The sequence below is a fragment of the Poecilia reticulata genome, chromosome 17 (genome assembly GCF_904066995.2).
Source record: "Poecilia reticulata chromosome 17, P_reticulata-male-v2, whole genome shotgun sequence".
Lineage (NCBI taxonomy): Eukaryota > Metazoa > Chordata > Actinopteri > Cyprinodontiformes > Poeciliidae > Poecilia > Poecilia reticulata.
Window position 1 is genome coordinate 9,329,656 of NC_088846.1, and position 19,924 is coordinate 9,349,579.

General features: G+C 40.5%; 1 protein-coding gene across 1 annotated transcript in view; it reads left to right on the top strand.

Annotated features, from left to right (window-relative positions):
* Nucleotides 1–3,377: 3,377 nt before the first annotated feature.
* trim110 (tripartite motif containing 110) overlaps nucleotides 3,378–19,924 on the top strand; it is a 59,181-nt gene continuing 42,634 nt past the window's right edge. The window contains exons 1-3 of the mRNA XM_081598484.1: nucleotides 3,378–5,584; nucleotides 12,462–12,526; nucleotides 16,852–19,911. The gene's annotated coding sequence lies outside the window, so the exon portion shown is untranslated. The remainder of the gene's footprint in view (nucleotides 5,585–12,461; nucleotides 12,527–16,851; nucleotides 19,912–19,924) is intronic.

A 19,924-nucleotide genomic window follows, 5' to 3' on the forward strand; every position in this document is an offset into this window, starting at 1 on the left:
TTCCTTCTTTAACGTCCCCTCCCACATAGTTAATTAAGAAAACAGAGAAATATGATAAACTGTTCTAATATTCTCTTAAGTAAACACGCTCTGATCTGCATACAGAAGAGCATATAAAGTTCTCAATTAACTGCCATTCTATTGTCTTTGTCTGCAAAGAAAATATAAAGCATAACTTATTTTATATGCATTATGTGAATAGCTGCACATTTAATATGCATGTCTTAAAACAACTGACATTTGCAAAGCATTGCTTGAGGAAACGATGATGGGTAACATTTTTTAAAAAATGTCTGCTGACATAAGGCAATCACTAAAAAGTGATAAATAATACCAAGATCACAATCCTTCAGCAAAACCTCTTTTTCGTTAAACTTGCACAGAAAAATTATTTAAAATTGAACAAATTTTAAATCGGTTTTACAATAAAAATATTTAACATTTTATTTACAAGACAACTTGTTAAACCAGTAAACACACCTTTCAGACTCTTGGTCCCGGCAACCCCCAAAGATCCCCCTCTGCCGCCAGCATCCCCCAAATATCCCCCTCTGCCGCCGGCACCCTCCAAGGTTCCTGGTGCCGGCGACCCCAAAATATTCCCCCTCTGCCGCTGACATCCCCCAAGGCTCCGGGTGCTGGCGACCCCCAAAATACCCACTCTGCTTCTCGCGTTCCCAAGGCTCCTGGTGATGGGAGGTAATAACACAAGGTAGGATGGATTTTCGGGTAGCACAGATGAACAGAACACTTGCGACCCCAAACTTTCCCCTCTGCTGCCGGAATCCTCCAAAGCTCCTGGTGCTGGCGACCCCCAAAGTTTCCCCTCTGCCACCAGCATCCTCCAAGGCTTCAGAAGGGAGGCCCAGACTTCCCTCTCCCCAGCCACTTCTTCAAGCTCATCCGGGGGAACCCCAATGCAGATCACAATCTGATGAAGCCAACAGGACCACATCACCCGCAAAAAGCAGAGATACGATCCTAAGGCCACCAAAACGTATCCCCTCAACACCTCGGCTGCGCCTAGAAATTCTGTCCATGAAAGTAATGAACATGGACAGACCGGTGACAAAGTGCAACCTTGGCGGAGTCCAACTCTCACCGGAAACGAGCCCAACTTACTGCCGGCAATGCGGACCAAACTCTGACACCGGTCATACAGGGACCTGACGGTCCGTATCAAAGGGCCCGGTACTCCATACTCCCTGAAAACCCCCCACAGGGCCCTGAGGGACACGGTCGAACGCCTTCTCCAAGTCCACAAAACACATGTAGACTGGTTGGGCGAACTCCCATGCACCCTCTAGGACCCTGCTGAGGGTGTAGAGCTGGTCCAGTGTTCCACAACCAGGACGAAAGGGCGACGGGCACCAACAACCTTGCGGCCACAGCTCCTATAAGCCACCTCGGCAATGGAGGCATGGAACATGATCCACTCAGACTCAATGTCCCCCACCTCCCCTGGAACGTGTTCGAAGTTCTGCCGGAGATGGGAGTTAAAGCTCCGTCTCACAGGGGACTCCGCCAGACGTTCCCAGCAGACCCTCACAACACATTTGGGCCTGCCAGATCTGACCGGCATCTTCCCCCACCACCGGAACCAACTCACCACCAGGTAGTGGTCAGTGGACAGCTCCGCACCTCTCTTCACTCGTGTGTCCAAGACATACGGCCACAGATCTGATGATACGATGACAAAGTCGATCATCGAATCCAGAGTGGAAGTATGTCCAGCCCCTCTCAAGGAGACTGATTCCAGAACCGGAGCCATGCGTCGAGGTAAGACCGACTATTTCCAGCTGGAACCTCACACCAGCTCCGGCTCCTTCCCTACCAGAGAGGAGACATTCCACGTCCCAAGATCCAGCTTCTGCAGCCGAGGATCAGACCGCCAGGGTCCCCTCCCTCGGCCGCCACCCATCACACAATGAAGTCAAAAGATCCACAATGGGACCCAGTATCTTAACGTCCCTGATTTATACATATTGATAAAAACATGCTTGACTCTTTGGAGCATTGTTCGTCCCGTGCTCTCTTCCGTGGTCTCTTCACTTGGAGGGACAAGTCCCTTAGTGCTAGCGGACGCGTCCTGGATGTCTCTGCACTTCTGGACCTGCTTTTCAAGCTCTCTTTTTATTTCTGCCACTCTGGAACAAATGCTGTGATGTTTTTCTTTCAAAGCACACACTTCTTGAAAGAGTTTAATATTCTCTGCTTCAATCTTTTCCACTTCTCTGGACTTCTCACTCAGGGGGGGAGGAGAGGATGTTTTTTTTTAACTTCATTCGCAGACACACTGTACAACAACAGAGTGAAACAATTGTTATGCCTCAAGAAAAACAAATACAGAAAAAGAAAAAGCCAAGGGGCTTCGGTTCCTAACTGTACATTCAAAGCAGTACAGATTTCAATTGCTTTAATAGCTATTTTTTGTCAGTCTTTGATAGTCCAGATATAAAACTTAACTTCATTGTAAAATGCAGCAAAGCATGGCTTTCCCTACCTGGAAAAATTAATATATTTAGCTAGCAACAATAAAGGATTTATGAGAAAGTCAGAATTGTTAATAATCATGCTTTTAGTGAGGCCAAGTAAGACATCTTCCCATAACAGCATAAATTGTGCATCTATATTGTGGATAAAGTCACACAGATTCTGTCAAAAAGCATCAACAACGGGACAGTGCCATAAGTATGAATCACAAAACGTACTATTTACATCAAATTCTTCCTTGAATATAGAATTAATATACACCTCAGAAGGACCGATTTGATTAAATATTTTAATGAAACTTCTTTAATCTTTCTGCATCACTGTACCCCTTTTCCGCTGGATGGAAAAGGTCAGCACAGATAAACAGAACACCTGTCCCAATGCTCAGTGTGCACCCTGCGCCCCTCTATGAAGTGTGCGCCCCTTTATGTGCAGACAAAGTGCACATAAGGGTTTGAGTGCACAAACCCTTACTTAACAGCGGGTAAAAATGTAAGAATTGGGACGGTGCGCCCCTGTGTCGTAACTTCGACATCCAAAATGGCAGGACTGGTCACTGTTCAGGCATTTGTGCTGCTAAAAAGTACAGCTACAACAACAAAAAGAGATTTTAAATGTACAGTAAATGTATATTGGCTTTCCTAGGTCATTGCTGGAGATATTTGGATGTTCAAATGTGTTGTGTTATGACTTGTTGAATACAGTAAATTTAATGTAATCACACATGATGCAAGCCCGGATTTTAGTTTGGGTTTACCGGGGCTGCAGTAAGCCAGCCCTGGCTTACTGAATGTGATTAACAGAACAAAAACTGTTAATCACATTCAAAACTTGAATAAAATAGGGATGATCCCCCCTGCCCCCCACCCCCCACATAGGACCAGTTCAGTTTTGGGCAAGGTGTACCAGATATTATCCTGGGCTCCACAAGGGGTCAGTCATGCCACGTTGGCTCAGTCAGGACTTTTGGAATGACCTAAAATACATAATACATCCACACACATCTGACCATGAAACATAAAAACAAAACTGACACCAAAACTACGGCAGCAGCTACTCCTCTTTTCCTTCACGTCCACAAGAAAACAGAAATGACCAGCAGTTTCCGGTTTCACTTTTATTCTCCTCTTGTCTTCCTCCCACCTGAAAACATTTTAGTTTCAATGCACACCCACCATTTACTTTTCTTTTTTTTCCCCTTCTCCTCCCTGCATTTATCCTCTTCCCAATTCATTCGCCTCGGTCCATCTCTCTGTTCTTGACGTTTATCCTGCAGCGCTCAGCAGTGCTTCTATGTAATTACAGCCCTATGGTCGCTGAGCCTGACATTTTTCTGGCCTGATGCAACTGCAGCTCTGTGTCTGGACTGTGCGAAGACCGTCAGCACCAGTATCTCTTGGCAGATGGAGACTAAAACGTTTCTGGTGGGGCAACCAAAGCTTGGATTGAGAGAGCTCCAGAAAAAAGAGGGGATAAGAATATTGTGGGTTTTCAACCAGGCAGATTGGCGTTATAGGCATTTTCGGTTTTCTGATCTCATATCTTCACTTTATGGAAAGTAGGTGAAAGAAACAAACGACAAATATTTGAAAAAGTGTTGGCCTAATTTCATTTGATCCCTTGCAGCTCCTTTGTCCCATAACCCTGTTTCTAAAGGGGTAGGGTGTAAAGGGAGGTCAAAGGGTCACAACCTGTTTCACCTTTAAAACCAAGATTTTTCATTTATGCTCTTGGATGCAAGGTAGTAAGTTTATATATGAAGAAGCTTATAGTTTCATATTTTTAGTAACACCCTCTCTAAAGTCTAATGTAACATATATAATAATGTAACACCGCACATCACAGTGAGCTGTGAGTATTTTGAATACTTTCACACAGCAATGTAAGTAAAAGATAAAAAAAAATATCTAAGTACCATTTCTCAATTTTAATTATTTCCCACTACATAGTAAGCGATTGTCATATAGTTTTATGTGCAGTGTCTGTTTTTAATTTGTCATATAGGCAACAGTTTATAAAACCCTTTTTTCGTTTATTTTTTCTTTCTTAAAGGGGCAGTGTTACGTAAAATCAGCCTCTCCTTTTTTTTTTTTTTTTAGCTTTTAATCAAGTTATATGTTATTCCCTCATAAAAAATATACATGTTTGAGAAATCCTTTAATCTCCTGTAGTAAAAATAAAGCTGTGCTAAAATGAATATGTTGCTAAAAGGCTAGCAGAGGAGCCATGTTGTGATGACTTCCTGAAGGCGGAGTTTCAGAAAGAGCGGGAGGTTTTTTTTTTTGTTTGTTTTTGTTTTTTTAGAGACAGGCCCAATTTCAAGGCATTAAATTACAATTTCTTTCAAGTCCTGTTTAACATAACATTTTTGTAACAACTGGAGGTAAAATAGTTACTTGATTGAGTTAAAAAAAATGGCACTGTGTTGCCATATAATACTACCTCTTTAAAAATCATTTAAAAAAATGGATGCTGTGGGACTAGTTACTGTTTAAAAATGACGAATAGAGGCAGATGCTTGGTGTTGGGCACTCGCATAAAGTTTTGATAAAAATAAATCAAATTTCAAGCTTTATGATCACAGCAACTGTTTTTAATGTGCGCTTTTGATCTCGTAAACATTTGAGTCGATGAAGCATTTTTGAAGGGAAAAAAAAAAACCCGAAACGCCATAGAAAGACATTTCAGAACTTCTTACATCAAAGAATGCCTAAACTCCCTTCACTTTAAGATAAGTCTGTAGATTTCGTTTTGCTGAAGAAATGACTATTTCGCGGCTGTATCAGCGATTAAAACTGCTTGTTTCAGCTAAAGATTGACTCTCGCTCCAACTTCATTTGAGGAGCGGTGGTTCTGATCCTTCCCAGCTCGCGCGAAATGTCCCACTTCCCAAGAAGCCTCGCGGATCTAGAGACAGATTGCTCAGATCAGTGTTTCTGCAGGTTTGTGTTTCTGCCGCAAACAGCAGCTGGAGGACCACACCGCACCGCACCGCACCGGACCGGACCGGACCACCTGCGCTCCGGGCAGGGCTCGGGCTCGGCTCGGCCGTGTAGCAGCCAGTCCGCTGAGCGAGGCCCGTCTTGTCTTGGTGAGTGGGCAGTAAAAACAATATGTTTTCGCTCTGTAAGCAGACCCTCCCCTCCGACTCCTTTCCTGCCCTCCTCTTCGGTGTAACCACACGGGTTTCTGTGTTAAGAGCTCAGCAGAGAAGCACACCATGCTCCGGTTTCACAGGCAACCTCAGATGTGGCCCTTCTGATCTCTCCATGTGTCACAGACTTTCCTTTAACTGCATTCTCAACGAAGGATTTATATATAATATACTTTGTCTTATTTTTTTTTTCTCAGTCTCTTCCTCTCACAATTGCGCTCATTCACATTAATATCTCCTTGTGCTCTTTATTACTGACAGTATTTCAGCCTGCGTCACGTAATCACGAGTCAGCAAGAACTTGACGCGGAGATGAAAGGCAGCAATATCTCGACAGCAAGTCTTAAAAGTTCAAAATTGATTTGATATTTAATACCCCTCCATCTCCCCTCCTTTCCTTTCCCTGTTTTAATCCCTCCCTGCCCTCATTTTCTCCTCGTTTTTTTTGTGACGACATATATGCACTTATGGAAACCAGATGTTGCCCTTTGCGTCGGACGCAGCGGCGACGGAGAGAGAAGCCCAGAGCGATGCTGTGTGGTAGTTCATTAGCAAGCAGCGGGACATGTGGGAAAAACGGGGAAGCGAGGAGTTTTTTTTTTTTTTTTTTTTATCGTCCCGTTGGCTCGCTGTTGTGGTCTTCATAAGCAAAGCAGTGAATCTGTTCATATCTAGATGTCGGAGCGATGAACGCATACCATTGGGCCAAGGCGAAGGCGAGCGTAATTCAAAAAGTCTGAATCAGGACTTTTTAAAATTGCGATATGTGGCGCTGTTGTTGTGGCATCACAGCTGCACACACATTGAATTGCATACGGTATGCCAGCACGAAGAAGTTCAAGGTTGTAAAAAAAATAAATGATTGAAGGCTGAGCTAATAAGTTGTAGAAGCACATTTTTGCTACTTAGGGCCTCCATACCACCAGAATTGCTCCCAAGAGCACCAAGTTAGCATGATGATACATGTATATTTTCCTAAAACGATGGAAAATTCACTTACATTTTTTTTATTTTTAAACAATTCTAAAACCGTTGCTAGCAAAAGCACCTTGCTAGATATTATATATGTATATGTATATATGAGGGGTTGCCATAAGTGAATATTTTCAGTATTTTATTTTTTTTGTTAAAGATGGAAATATATGAAATGAATGTCATTTTGACGGATTACAGTTTACACTCCTAACTATACTTGGTGCAGAGACTTTCAACTTTACACAGAGTACATCAGAGAGGCAACTAGATGAATTAATAATAATAAAAAAAAGTCCCTTCTGAATGTTGTCTCTGACATGGACACTGACATAATGCATCTTGCTGACCGGAAGCTCACAGCACGTGGAACAGGACTCTTTGCACCATGTCTGGTTGAGCAGTGCGCTCAAAACTTTGGCTGAAGTGGCCCTTTCAACAAGCCTGCAGTACGAACAGAACAGAGAAAACTAAACAAGAATGCTATGTTGTGTTCATCTGCTTATAGTCTAACTGGAGTAATAGCAGCTTGCCTTGTTGAGGAAAGAAATTAAGGTGCAGACGTTAGACTGTAACAGGAGCAGTTACAATTAAACGCCCCAACCCTGATCTGTTCCTATCAATCACACATCCCAGATGATTTGCGCCTGACTCACCCTGCAGTTACAACAAGCAACAAAATGGAGCTGGGAGATGTTAAAAGCTAAAAATGGGAGACGTAGCACTGCTTACTCAAAAGACAGTCTAAAAACGAAAGCAGGAAAATCTTATTTACGGGTTTACTACAGGCTTCTAATTAAAGTCAACCAGTCGGTTTGGATCAGCCTCGGACACAATGTCTTTGGCCTCGGACCGGGTCGGGTTGGACTTTTTAGGTCTGATCTAAACTCTAGTGCAGATTTCTCCTCCAGATGTGGACCAGGAAGACATTGTGAGGTTGTGCGTTCATAATTTGAGTCATTTAATTAAATTTTTATATGTAGTTGTTGGGGTCACAGACTTTGACACAGCAGAAAAAAGTTAGATCTGTTCATCCATTTAGGCCTGTCACAATGACAAGTTTTGCTGGATGATAAATTGCCCCAGTAATTATTGCGATAGACAATAATATTGTTGTTTTGAGACCATTTGCAGGTGATAGAATGATAATGGCATCACGATTCAAAGATCAACAAACTTTAAATTCTAATGAACATTTGACCCTGGAAGTAGAATACATTTTAAATGTTCAGAATTAATAAACAAAACAACAAAAACAACAAATATAATTAATTACAAAGACTGTAAACAAAACTATCCTTTAAAAAAAAAAAACAACTGTTGAAATCAAGACTGAAGGCTTTTTTCATCCAGTTTTTGTTGGAAACGGAGAGAGAAAAACAATGAATCATGCCAAAGGAAATTACTGAGTTTTATTTAATCCATCATGTGATCCATTGATTTATTGCTTAATTTGATCTACATATGCTTTTTGTGTAACTGAATCTGGATTTTTCTGTTCAACTGGTTGAATATTAAATAAATTGTGTAAAAATTAAATGTCACTGAATGGTGAATATTTAAAAATTGACAAGTAAAAATAGAATATGACAGAATTTTTTGGATGCCATTTAATATATATTTTTATATAGAGATTGGTTTTATAGTTGGCACACAAATAACAGATTAATCACCCAGCAAGAAGTTTGGCATGCCCCCACTTTGTCACAACCCGGCTGTTTGACCGTGACAAACAACAAAATAACCCCAACAGACACAAATTTAAGTACAAAAAAGTCTATATAATTTATTAGCTTGTTCATGAGGGGGGAAAAGTGACCCTCTTGGGTGTGCTAGCAGGAACCGGGGTGGCGACCTCCTTCAGGCTCTGGCTGGAAACGAGAAGGAGCAAACACGCAACCTCAGTCGCAGTCTTCTCTCAGCCATTAAGACTCTGGGGTCACCTGCCAGGTGTTCACAGTCAGGCTGAGAACCACAGCCAATCAGGATCTGTAAACAGAGAAAAACACAGACGGGTCCTACCAAAACAAAGATTCTGTCCCCCACAAACCCATGGAAACCGGATCCCATCCCAAATAGTTTAACTCTAAATTACACCACTTAAAAATATGTTTTTCTTTGTTTCATTTTATGGAACAGGGATCTTTATACTTTTACCATTCATAAAATACACGAGTCTACATATTGACTTGATGTGAAGCCACTCACTCCCACCTTTTCCCTAAACCTCCCCCTTCAGTAATCCGGTACCATTGGGAAGCAATTTAAGAAGGACAGGAAAAAGAGACGAGGGACAGATAAGTACAGACATCCGGAGCTCGAGATGAAGTGTCTAAGCCACAACATTACCTGAACCGTTTATCGAATAACAAGCTGGTAAGAGTGTAGAAACAATCTCTGGTTTTATCTTCAAAGCAAGACAGTCGGCTAGCCAATGTTTTCCCTTATAATAAAATTTGCAGACTTTCTCTGAGTTTCGCAGTCCTTTCCCTCTGATCTATCTAACGGGACAGATGACATGAGTGTCTACAGCAACAGCATTATGAGCTTTGAAATCCCCAAAAACTAAGATTTTGTGTTACAACCTAACAAGCCAATGCAGCAGCTTCAGCAGGAATTTAAACTTTTTGATCATTGACATAAGCAGCAATATTCTCAGGTAAGGAGCTTTTAAATTGCTCCCAAATGCTCAAGTAACACGGTTTCTCAAAATGATCCACTTTTAATGCTGAACATCAGAGAGTAAAGTGTGCCATCAAATCCCAGTCTCTTTTTCAGTTTTCCTCCATGTACGAAAATGTTGGCAATAAGCCTCGGGAACCAACCCGTATGCTTTCAACGCCGCTGATTTCACTGCTTCGTAACTCTGAAACTCTGAAGATGGTACTGTGCTCAACCGGTCAACACACTCTGTAACATCAAACGATAAGCGGACTCTGGCCAAATGCGCGCGTCTGCAACCCGCTCAACAAAAGAAACAAAGTCTCAGAGTTCCTGAGTCATTAAGTTTGGGCAGGATTAGCCGGTTACCTAAAATGTTAAAATATTCTGAAGCTGATCTTGCAGTAGACTTTGTTTTGCCACACTCCAACTGGAACATTAATAACTCTTTCTGCTTTTCCAATGTCAAACTGATTATCCATTATCCACTTTGGATCCATTATCCAACACTGATCAATAAAAATGCAGTTCCACTTGTTTTGACATACAGAAAAAAACAAAAATGTATTGGGTGCCTCTAACAAACAGAAAATTATCCCCCGGTATGTTAAGCCTGTCTAATTGAAAACTTAAGCTAACACTAAGCTCTGGTTTTTGCACACGAACACCACTAGTACGGAGAACATGACAATAAAATGTCAATGCCTCTGAACCACGACGTCTCCCAAGCAACTGCTTTAACCCTCGTTTTCCTGCAACACTAGATTAAACAAAGCAATGCGTCCAAAGGGGATGCACTGCTGTGCCTACCAGCGGATTGTTTGCAGCAACATTTAGCAGCACCAGATAAAACATGCCTGATTGAAGCATCACCCCAATAAAACACCCAAGTGGTTTGACGAGTCCCCACTTTGTCACAACCCGGTTATGACAAACAGCGATAAAATAACCCCAACAAACATGTCTATATAATTCACTAACTAGTTCATGAGAGGAAAAAAAAAGTGACCATCTTGGGAGTGGCAGCAGAAACCGGTGTGGCGACCGCCTCCGTCTCTGGTTGGAAACAAAAAGGAGCAAACATGCAACCTCAGTGGCAGCTGTCACTCCGCTTTTAAGACTCTGGGATCTCTGGCCAGGTGCTCCAAGTCAGGCTGATGGCCACAGCCAATCAGGATCCGTAAACAGCGACCAACACAGACTGACTCTACCAAAACAAAGAGGTTGTCACGCTCTGCAACTTAAAATCTAAATAATTTTTTTTTTTTTAGCCTGCTACTCCTGTAAGGTTAAAATCGATAACCAGACTGGCATGATGCAAGCTAATTACAAATGATGTTAATGATAGTTGAGTAGCTTAGGAATGATAAAGCAGCTGGTGTTGACATGTTGAACCCTGAATGAAAATATGCCGAGGGCCCCAAAAAAGTCTTGAACCGGCCCTGTATGTCTCTACCAGGTTTGGATGTCGAAAGGCAGAAACTTTCTGCCCATTGCTCCCATCACAGTTGATGGGAGGGTGCCTGTAAACATTAACTTGCCTAAGGTTCTCAGCTTAATTTAGGTGTGGCCTTTGACTGGGCCATTTTAACACGGAAATATGTTGTGATCTGTTCTATTGTATTGTAGTTCTGCTTGTATGTTTAGGGTTGTCCTGCAGGAAGGTGAATCTCTGCCCCAGTCTCAGTGTTTTTGCACCTTCTAGCAGATTTTCTTCCAAGATTTCAGCAAAACAAAAATCCTTGATTATAATGTGACAAAATTTGAAAGCGTTCAAGTGTTGTGAAGACTTGTTTTTTTAGCGCTGCTGATCTGACATGTAAAGAAATTGTCAAATCTAAATTTCTCCACTTTGCACCTTCTCGGTTTTTCTTCCCAACACAATAATTTCTCTTCATGTTATATAAAGGGTTTGCTCCCATCGGAACTTTACACCCAGTGCAAAGTGCAGCCCCTGTGATGAGCAACAAAAGCAGCCATGCGGGCTTGAATCAATGCCTTCTGGCACATTTTAGCAACGAGAGGTCTGGGCTAAAAACAAATATCTTGAAAGAACGAAGGAGAACGCTGAGATCTGTGGAAGACAGAAATATGTTTGAGTTATGTGGAAGTTTTGTTTTTCCACTCTCAGTTCCATTTGTGTTGCTCGATGGAAAACCAATATGCAGTCACAACGGAAAAATGTATTAGCTATTAATCCCCCCGTTCTTTCTCTGGTAATACGCACCACGAAAAAAAAAAGAAAAAAGAAACTCGAGAGTAATTGTAGAGTGAAATCTCGAGGACCTTATTTCTGTCCGCATAGATTCTGATATGGAAAGTGATCAAAAAGGTGCTTAGACCAGATATTCCTGCTGCATTACGGCAGGAGACACGTGAGTCTGATTACCGAGGGAGGTTCGGGTTTCATTTACGGACCAGCTGCTGGTTTGCAGCCCTGCTGTTGTGCAGGAAATCTCACTTACTCTTCTCACATTGGCTCACAACTAGAGTTGTAGTTCTGTTAAAATGATTTATTATATTTTCTCTTGTAGCGGCTTAAACATCAAGAATGATGATCATTGTGGTATTTGTTGCTACACAAGACTCTTGCATAGTCTCTCAAAAGTATTCATGTCTCTTAAAGGGGCAGTATTACGTGTTTTCAAAAAACATACTTTCATAAAGTGACTCTGATACCTTTCTGTTGTTATAAAAATGCTGCATGTATCAAATATGACTTAAAGGAAATTTGACTTCTTAATTTAACGCCTTGAAACTGGACCTCTGTCTCTTTAAGAAGCTCTTGCTCTTTCTGAAACTCCGCCTTCTCAAAGTCATTACAACTTTACGTGAATGATACAATGGTTCAGATATAATTATCTGTATATGTTAGGCTGCTACAAAATAAAAGAATGTTTAAGGGCTAATTATTAAGTTGGGCAAATATTTTGAGTGCAGTTTCCCCCTAAATAATTGACAAAACCTCCTTTTCTTTAATTTTTCCTTCATGACTTGTTTCCTACATGTAAATTTGAAATGAGAGTCAGTAAAACACATTGCAGCAGATTTCAGAATTTAAAATGCAACCACAGGAGAAAGTAGTTGTGAAATATTTCATCTTTAAATTGAAGAACGTCTCAATTCAACGCACAGTTGCCTCCCTGTGGAAATGTTTTAACTCTTTCCTTGTTTCTTTCAGGTGCATCTCTTGTCTGGGGGAATAACACGCCATGACTAAAGCAACGTGCAAGTTGGCAAGAAAAGGTACCAATCATTCGCTTCCAGAGAAATATTGATCCTGTCACTCTCCATATTCTTTCCGAGAAGTTTAAAAATATTTTGTCTCGTCAAAAAGACGATTTAATTAAAGCGGAGTGCTTTGGGACACCTTGTTTCTTTGGTGCAGGAACAAGAGAAGACAGCACCCGCTCCCTCTTCCGATTTGTTATATGAGTGGCAGAGCTTTAATTGACGTAAATGAGAGCCAGATGCTAAATTTACACCCATGCATCAGGTACTCCCGTTTCCATGATCTCACATCTTTGTCGCTAAGCAGAAAAGTTTTGTAGCAACCGTTCTCTCTGGGTCATTCACTGGGGGATTTACATTAACATCATGGTGGCTTTTATGAGAAACATGAAGCAACAGCAGGACTTTCCCATTCGGAGAGTTTGTTGTCGACCAGGCTGCAGGCTGTTTATGGCCCTACAAAGGAGGCCTGCAGTTCTTGGGAATACAGACACATAAAAAGGAATTTGGGAGTTCAGCTAAATTCGACTGAATGTGTGACAGGATTTGGGTCAGAGCAGACATGTCCATTTGTGTACATGTCAGACTGTTTTTGTTTGTTTGTCTTAACTGAAATTGTTAGGAACAATACAAAAGTATGTATACTTTAATAGCAATGTTTTTTTGCTGTCTTTTTAATAGTTTTAATAGTAAACAGAATCAAAAATATCCAGCAATGTTAACGTGAACTGTTTCTTTTAATAAGATAAGCCAAGACTTTTTTTTTATGTTTTGCTTCTACAAGTATTTACAGATCATTTTCCCTCAAAAAATTGTTTAACTAAACTGTTCCCTGTGTTTATTGTTGAGTAGGTAAAAAAATGCACACAATATTTTTGTTTTTTTTATCTAAAAGAAATGTATGTGGCCCTCGAACACCTGAGAGTATGACGTGAAGATGCCTTGTATGAAGAGATGTAAAAATTCTATATTTTAAACATAGATAAAGGAAAGACAAAACTATTTATGTAATGAGGAGCAGAAATTTATAGAGTCCCAAAAATCTGGCTGCCTTCATGTTACTTTGGAATACAAATTCATATCGTAACTCTGCACCCCTTAATCTTTGTGACTGTTTATCAGGTTACAATCACAAATATCAATGTTTGAGGAAAAATCATGAAAAGTCATAGATTAAATTACAAATTTGTAAACCATTTAAATTACATAGAGGCATCCACCAGTGCTGTCCTCTGCTTTTTGATCTGGCCTTAGAGCCCCTCACCATTTCACTGTGTACAAGTAAGGAGAGATATGTGGCATTTAGAGGAACATAAGGTGTCGCTTTACGCAGACGACCTTTTGCTTTTTATTTCCAAGCTATCAGCTTTGTTCTTTTCCACCTCATTCTGTTGAGCCAGTTTGGTCAGCTTCCTGGGTATGAGCTGAACCTTACTAAAGGTGAGCTTTTTCCTTAAAGTAGAAAAGCAAATATGTCAGATTTCACTAATCTGCCATTCAGAATTGACAGACAAAAATTTAAATATCTGGGTATTACAGTGACAGAAAATTTGACTCCTCTGTGAAACCAAGTGAAAGGATTTCTCACAAAATGGTTACCGCTTTCCATATACTCTTTAATGAGCTTAATTTGATTATTTTCGTCCTATATTTGCCCTAGGTAATTGCCCAAGACTTAACAATATACATTTTCAAATACCTAAAGGGGAGCGGGGAAGGTTTACTCTTGCCAATTTATGATGTTATGATTGGACTACCAACCTTAGATGTTTAGTGTTTGGGTATTTTCCTCATAATTTGAGCCCTGACTGGGTGAATTACACAGCGACAACAATTCAACTCAAAAATACTTTATTGATCCCAAAATGGAAATTAAGTAATACATTCATACCGGCTGTCCTCTGCTCTCTTTTCATCTTTTCCATTTTAAATCCAGTCATGAAACATCCACTGAAAACATGGGGGCAAGTTTAAAAATACTTTAAACTCCATAATATTTTCCCTTGTAAGACCAATTGCACTCAACCATTTCTTTAAACCATCTGTCCGGGATGCGGTGTTCCTAGAGTGGCACAGGAAGGATCTTACTCATTTTACGGACCTTTTCATAGGGAAGAAATTAGCATCATCTGAACAACTTGAACAACAAATATGGTCTACCACAATCCCACTTTTTCAGGTATTAACAAGCCAGAGGCCCATCTTTCAGGCTTGGTTTCTCTGCCAGAGTCGACATCATTGGACTTCATCCTACTATTGGACCCGACCCGTAAAGGACTCATGTCGTGGCTTTACAATAAAACGCTAAACATGACATAGACCTTCTCACCAAACTCAAAACTTTATGGGAAGAGGACTTTCCAGCTGGAGACATCTATATTCAAACTTGTTTATTGAAAACGTGAGCGTCCGCCAACGTCTCGTTCCGTTTAAAGCAGTACGTAGACCCCGCTTCTCCAAATGCAAACTGTCTTGTTCAGTTCTGGTACCAGTGTTTTTCCTATGCTGTCCAGGTTCCTCAGAGTGGCAATAACACCTTTCCCTGTCTTGGCTCTTTTTGGCATCAGTGGTGAGGAGTTGCCTTTACCAGTCTCTAAAACACAGGCATTGTTGTTTTGTTCTCTGTTTTGTTCTAATCAGATGGAGGGGTGTTGCTCTTCCAACTTACAAGCATTATTTATATGACCTTATGACACGCTTGAGACTGGAAAAAATAAGATGTTTTCTTCAACACTCCCCTGGGAAATTAAAAAAACAAACAACAAAAAAAAAGTTCGGGACTCCTTTCTTGACGCATTTCAAAATATACAATAATATTTCAGGTAAATTTGTTTTTAATAAAATGTGCTCCATTCTTGTGAGGAGTAGGGATGCAGCGGGCAGTGACCTGGGCAGGAGTGAACGAGGTTATTTTGTAGAGATTATTGTGTTGTAGTCTGTCTTTGTTTGAGTATGTAGTTTAAATAGACTATATATCTGACTCCTCTTTTCTGTATGTATAAAAGAAAAAAACTTTAATAAAAAAAACATCGATTTAAAAAAAGTTATTCAGCTAGACATTTGCTGGCTATAAATTACTTTACTTCTTAAAGAGCTTGAATGAAAACATTTCTGGTACTCAACGTGAATTTAAAGTCATTTTTATAGTAGCTTATTTTCTAATTAGAACTGTCAATCGATTACAAATTTTAATCAGATTAATCAAACGCTGTGATTAATCACAATTAATCCCTAACTTTGTAAGGTTGTTGGTGGTTCTTGCTGTTATGGTCCCTCTTTCTGTCACACTCAAACCAATTAAAATGCAAACAGTTATCAGATTTTTTTTAATTTTTGTACCAGATGGCAGGTAATGCAGTTTCATGGTACTTAACAGCAACTAAGGAAAACTTACTCCACTACATATTCGTACAAGTACATAGTATAGTAAACCTGTTCAGGGGGCAACTGAAAGATAGCATGAACAGCTCTGGAAAAAATTAAGAGACCACTTAAAATAATCAGTTTCTCAGATTTTACTTTTTATATGTATATGTTTGAGTAAAATGAAATTCTCTCCTTTATTTTATGAACCACTGACATCGTGTCTCTGAAATTGAAAGCAAAAATTTAGTATTTAGTTGCAGAAAATGAGAAATAATGAAAAATATGCAGCACTTTCTGACCTCAAATAATGCAAAGAAAACAAGTTCAAATTCATTTGGAAGCAACAAAACTAATGTTTTAACTCAGGAAGAGTTCAGAAGTGAACATTTGTTGGAATAACCATCAGGTTTTCAATAGTGTTCAGTCTCTTAATTTTTTCCAAAGCTGTATTTCATTTTCCACTTCTTGGATGCCCCACGCCTTTCTGATGCCACCCTGGGCAATTGCCCATATTGCCCATATCAAAAACCTGACTTCCCCACATGCTGCTGTCACCGAGGTAACCCTCAGTGGAAGAGAAGCTATAAGGTAAAAAAAAAAAGATAGTTTGATTAATTGGCGTTATGTAATATTAAAGCATTAAAACCTCCAGATTAGTTGTATATGTTAGCATTGACACGTGCTGTATTTGAAATTTTTACTGCAATAAGTACATTGAGATTTTCTTAAGATGTCCAGTCCAACATTTCAGTCTGCAGAGTTGCATCTGGTTAAAATGGGAGTGGAGATGGCTAAAAGAGTCCCGGACATAGTGGTGAGATCCTTTTGTTGGGCTTTGTGAAAAGAAAAGAAAAAAAAGCAATGAGTCATTTCCCGGACAATAAAAAAAAGTTCTCCAGTTACACACAAAGAAATGAAGAGAGAAGACTGTAGGGAAGAATTATGCTGAAGCAATTCTTTTCTTCACTCTGCAGAGTCAGCTGGGAAAGGGTAGAAAACATCAAATGTTGACCCTCAGTGAAACGTCTGACTTGTTTGCAAGCCACAGAGGACTGAGACGAAGACGATCCATGGTGAAAGAAAGTGCTCTAAACCCTGCCTGGAAGAAAGAACATTTTAAAAAGCTACTAAAATCCCTTATTGTTTTCTGTTTTCATAGTCTAAGGGATCCCATCCCCCATCGCCTCATCGCTCCGTCCTGCTGAGTGTCTGGCTCACATGATGCAGTCGGAATTCCAGATGTTGCTCATGGAATTCTGCTCCATCTCTGGCCTCCAAATCTCTGGCCCCTCTCACTCCTCCTTCCTCTCCCCCCTAAAATGCCTCGTGACTCTCCTCTCCAAAACACTGCAGAGAAGTGAACCAAAAAAAATAAAAAATGGGTGCCCTAAATCTTTCTTGCGCAATTGGAAAATTACCTCATCATTGTAGCAGCGTGATACCCCCCTTTCTGTAATAATCGCATATCATCGAGGCGTTTTAACGCCCTCCCCAGCCTACCGACCCAACTCTTTGTGGCAACTGTAATGTATGTGTGGAAGTTGTTTGGAGAGTGGGTCATTAAGAAGAGGGGTGCCGCCTAAGTTTACTGTTGGAGCCTTTATTGGATCACAATGTTAGGTTGCGTAAACACACAGTGCATAACGCGCAAAACACATTGGCTTGCAAAATTACTCAAACCACTTTATTCTTTTTGACATTATGTCCACAACCTCAAATATTGTGGATGTAGACCGACATAAAGTCATGTGTTTGATGCCTTACCCCTCCTTTATCCTCTTTTGACAAAATGGTGCCAGGTTCTGGCCAGCTGTTCCTCAGTATAGCTCTTACATCAGGTCAAGATCTGCTGGTTCTGGTTGGTTCTTCCCAAGTCGGGAATTTTTGGCAAAATGATACCTTTGTCAAAAATCCCCTGGATCTGGAGAACCTAGAGGGGGGAACTAGTGACCCTCTTTCGACGACTTATCTCTTCTTACCCTCATTAGGGCCCGGCCCTCCCTAACCTGGCCATTCGGAAAGATTATTTGGCTAACTTTGAAAAATTTTAGATCCTTAACCCAAGGTCACAGCAGGATCACCTGAAAGACCTATCTTTCATGACCTTTATGTCCCTATTTCAGAATTTTTTGAACCTACAGTGAGACCGTGACAGACCACCAAAGTTTTCTTTATGCAAAGTTGCCTACTAGCGGAATTCACTGATGCGTTACAGTACCTAAAATTGCCACCAGATGGCGTCGGGATATTTGGGTATACATTTAAATGGCACATTTGGGAAGTGGTCTTTGGGGACTTTTGCCATGCATTGAGTGGGTTGCCATGCGTTTCATAGGGGATGAAACGGGATATTTGGGAAAATGACTATCAGCCAGCCATCCAGAGTGTTGCAGACATTTGGGAAGAACCACCCAGAAGTACTGGGTGTAGAGACTGGGCTTAACCTTTACCCATCCTTACCACAACACAATTTTTGGGGATTAAAAAGGAGTTGAAAACAGGGTTCATTGATAAAGTGTGCCAGACACCAATTTTTTAAACGGGTTTTATGTCAGCACTACCTAGCTATCATAACTTAAAGTTACTTCTTACCTTCTTTTGACACCTTCTCCCTTCTTCCTTTAATGAGAATATGTGAAACAAAGTTGAGTTAATCTACTTATAGTAGTCTAAATAGAGGAGTATGTTGCTTACTCTGTTGAGCAAAGAAAGCCATTAAAAGGTAAAAAAGTTCACTGCACAATGTGCACACAGCTCCATTTTGCTCCGCTCCTATCAGTCACACATCCCAGAAGATTTGCACTTGACTCACTCTGCTGTTACAACAAGCGACAAGATGGAGGTGGAAGGTGTTGAACAAAAGCTAAAATCAGGTGAAATTACACTGCTAACTCAAATTATGATCTAAAAACTAAAGTACCTAAAATAATATGTGGGATTTACTTTGGGCTCAGGTCTTAAATTAATGTTAATTAGTCGGTTGGATCAGGTTCTGGCTAAGTTGGATTGGATGTTTTTAGGCCCGATCTAAGCTCTATTGTATGGTTTAAACTTTGAGTTGATAATGGAGTATTTGCATGCTTTTACGAGTACCAGTGCTGGTATGCTGGTATTGACCCAATTCTTTAACCCAGATTTTCTCAGAAGTCAACTAAATCATAAATAGAGCCCACCTGTTTGATAAAGAACATTAAAGAACTGCTCTTAGCTAGCAAGAACTAGAATTAGCATCATGTTACTGTCGAATTGTCTCTAAATGTTGCTTATGTGTGCAAAGGTTGTTTTTTTTGCAGCCTCTCACTGCATCCACTGGACACAGTGTGGGATAAGATCATTTGTATTTGTACAATAACTAAATAAAGCATTCTGATTCTGAAGAAGATCAAGAAACAAACCAGACATTCAGGTTAGGGAGAAAGTTGAGTGTTTACTATTATATGAAGTAACAATAAAATATATGAAAGCTTGTGGCTGTAAGAGTAAAAAGGGGTAAAACACTTATGTAAGGCCCTGTAACACATTCATAACTTGGCAAAACAAAAATATGTGCATCTGTATTACTGTCTTTTTTATTTTCTACATTTAATCACTGGTTTATTCAAAATAGACAAACTTTTGACTTATTTTTAAATTCTGGATTCAAGCGTTAAGTCACACAGAAAACAAAGTCCTCCGTCTTTTCAGCGTCCTCATTATCCTGTGCTTGCATTCCACGAACTGTCCCCATAAGCATGGAAAGGCAAGGACACACACACACACTTTCTCTCTCTTTTTGTCTCTTTAATTGTATAGTTTAGATATGTTTTTCTGCTGTGCAGCAACGAGGTTTATACAATGGTCCTCATCCCTGTTTCTACTTAAGATTTGGATTCGCTCGGCATTTTCCAACCCAGTTAAAGTTCCTGCCAGTTCCTGAGCCCCAGTATTGCAGTGGTGCGGTCGGGGAACAAGAAACCTGGAGGTCCAGGGAGAGTGGGGAAGACCAGATGGAAAAGAGACACGATCGGCACAAGTGATTCAGCTGGAGCGCCCAGGTGAGAGCTGGAT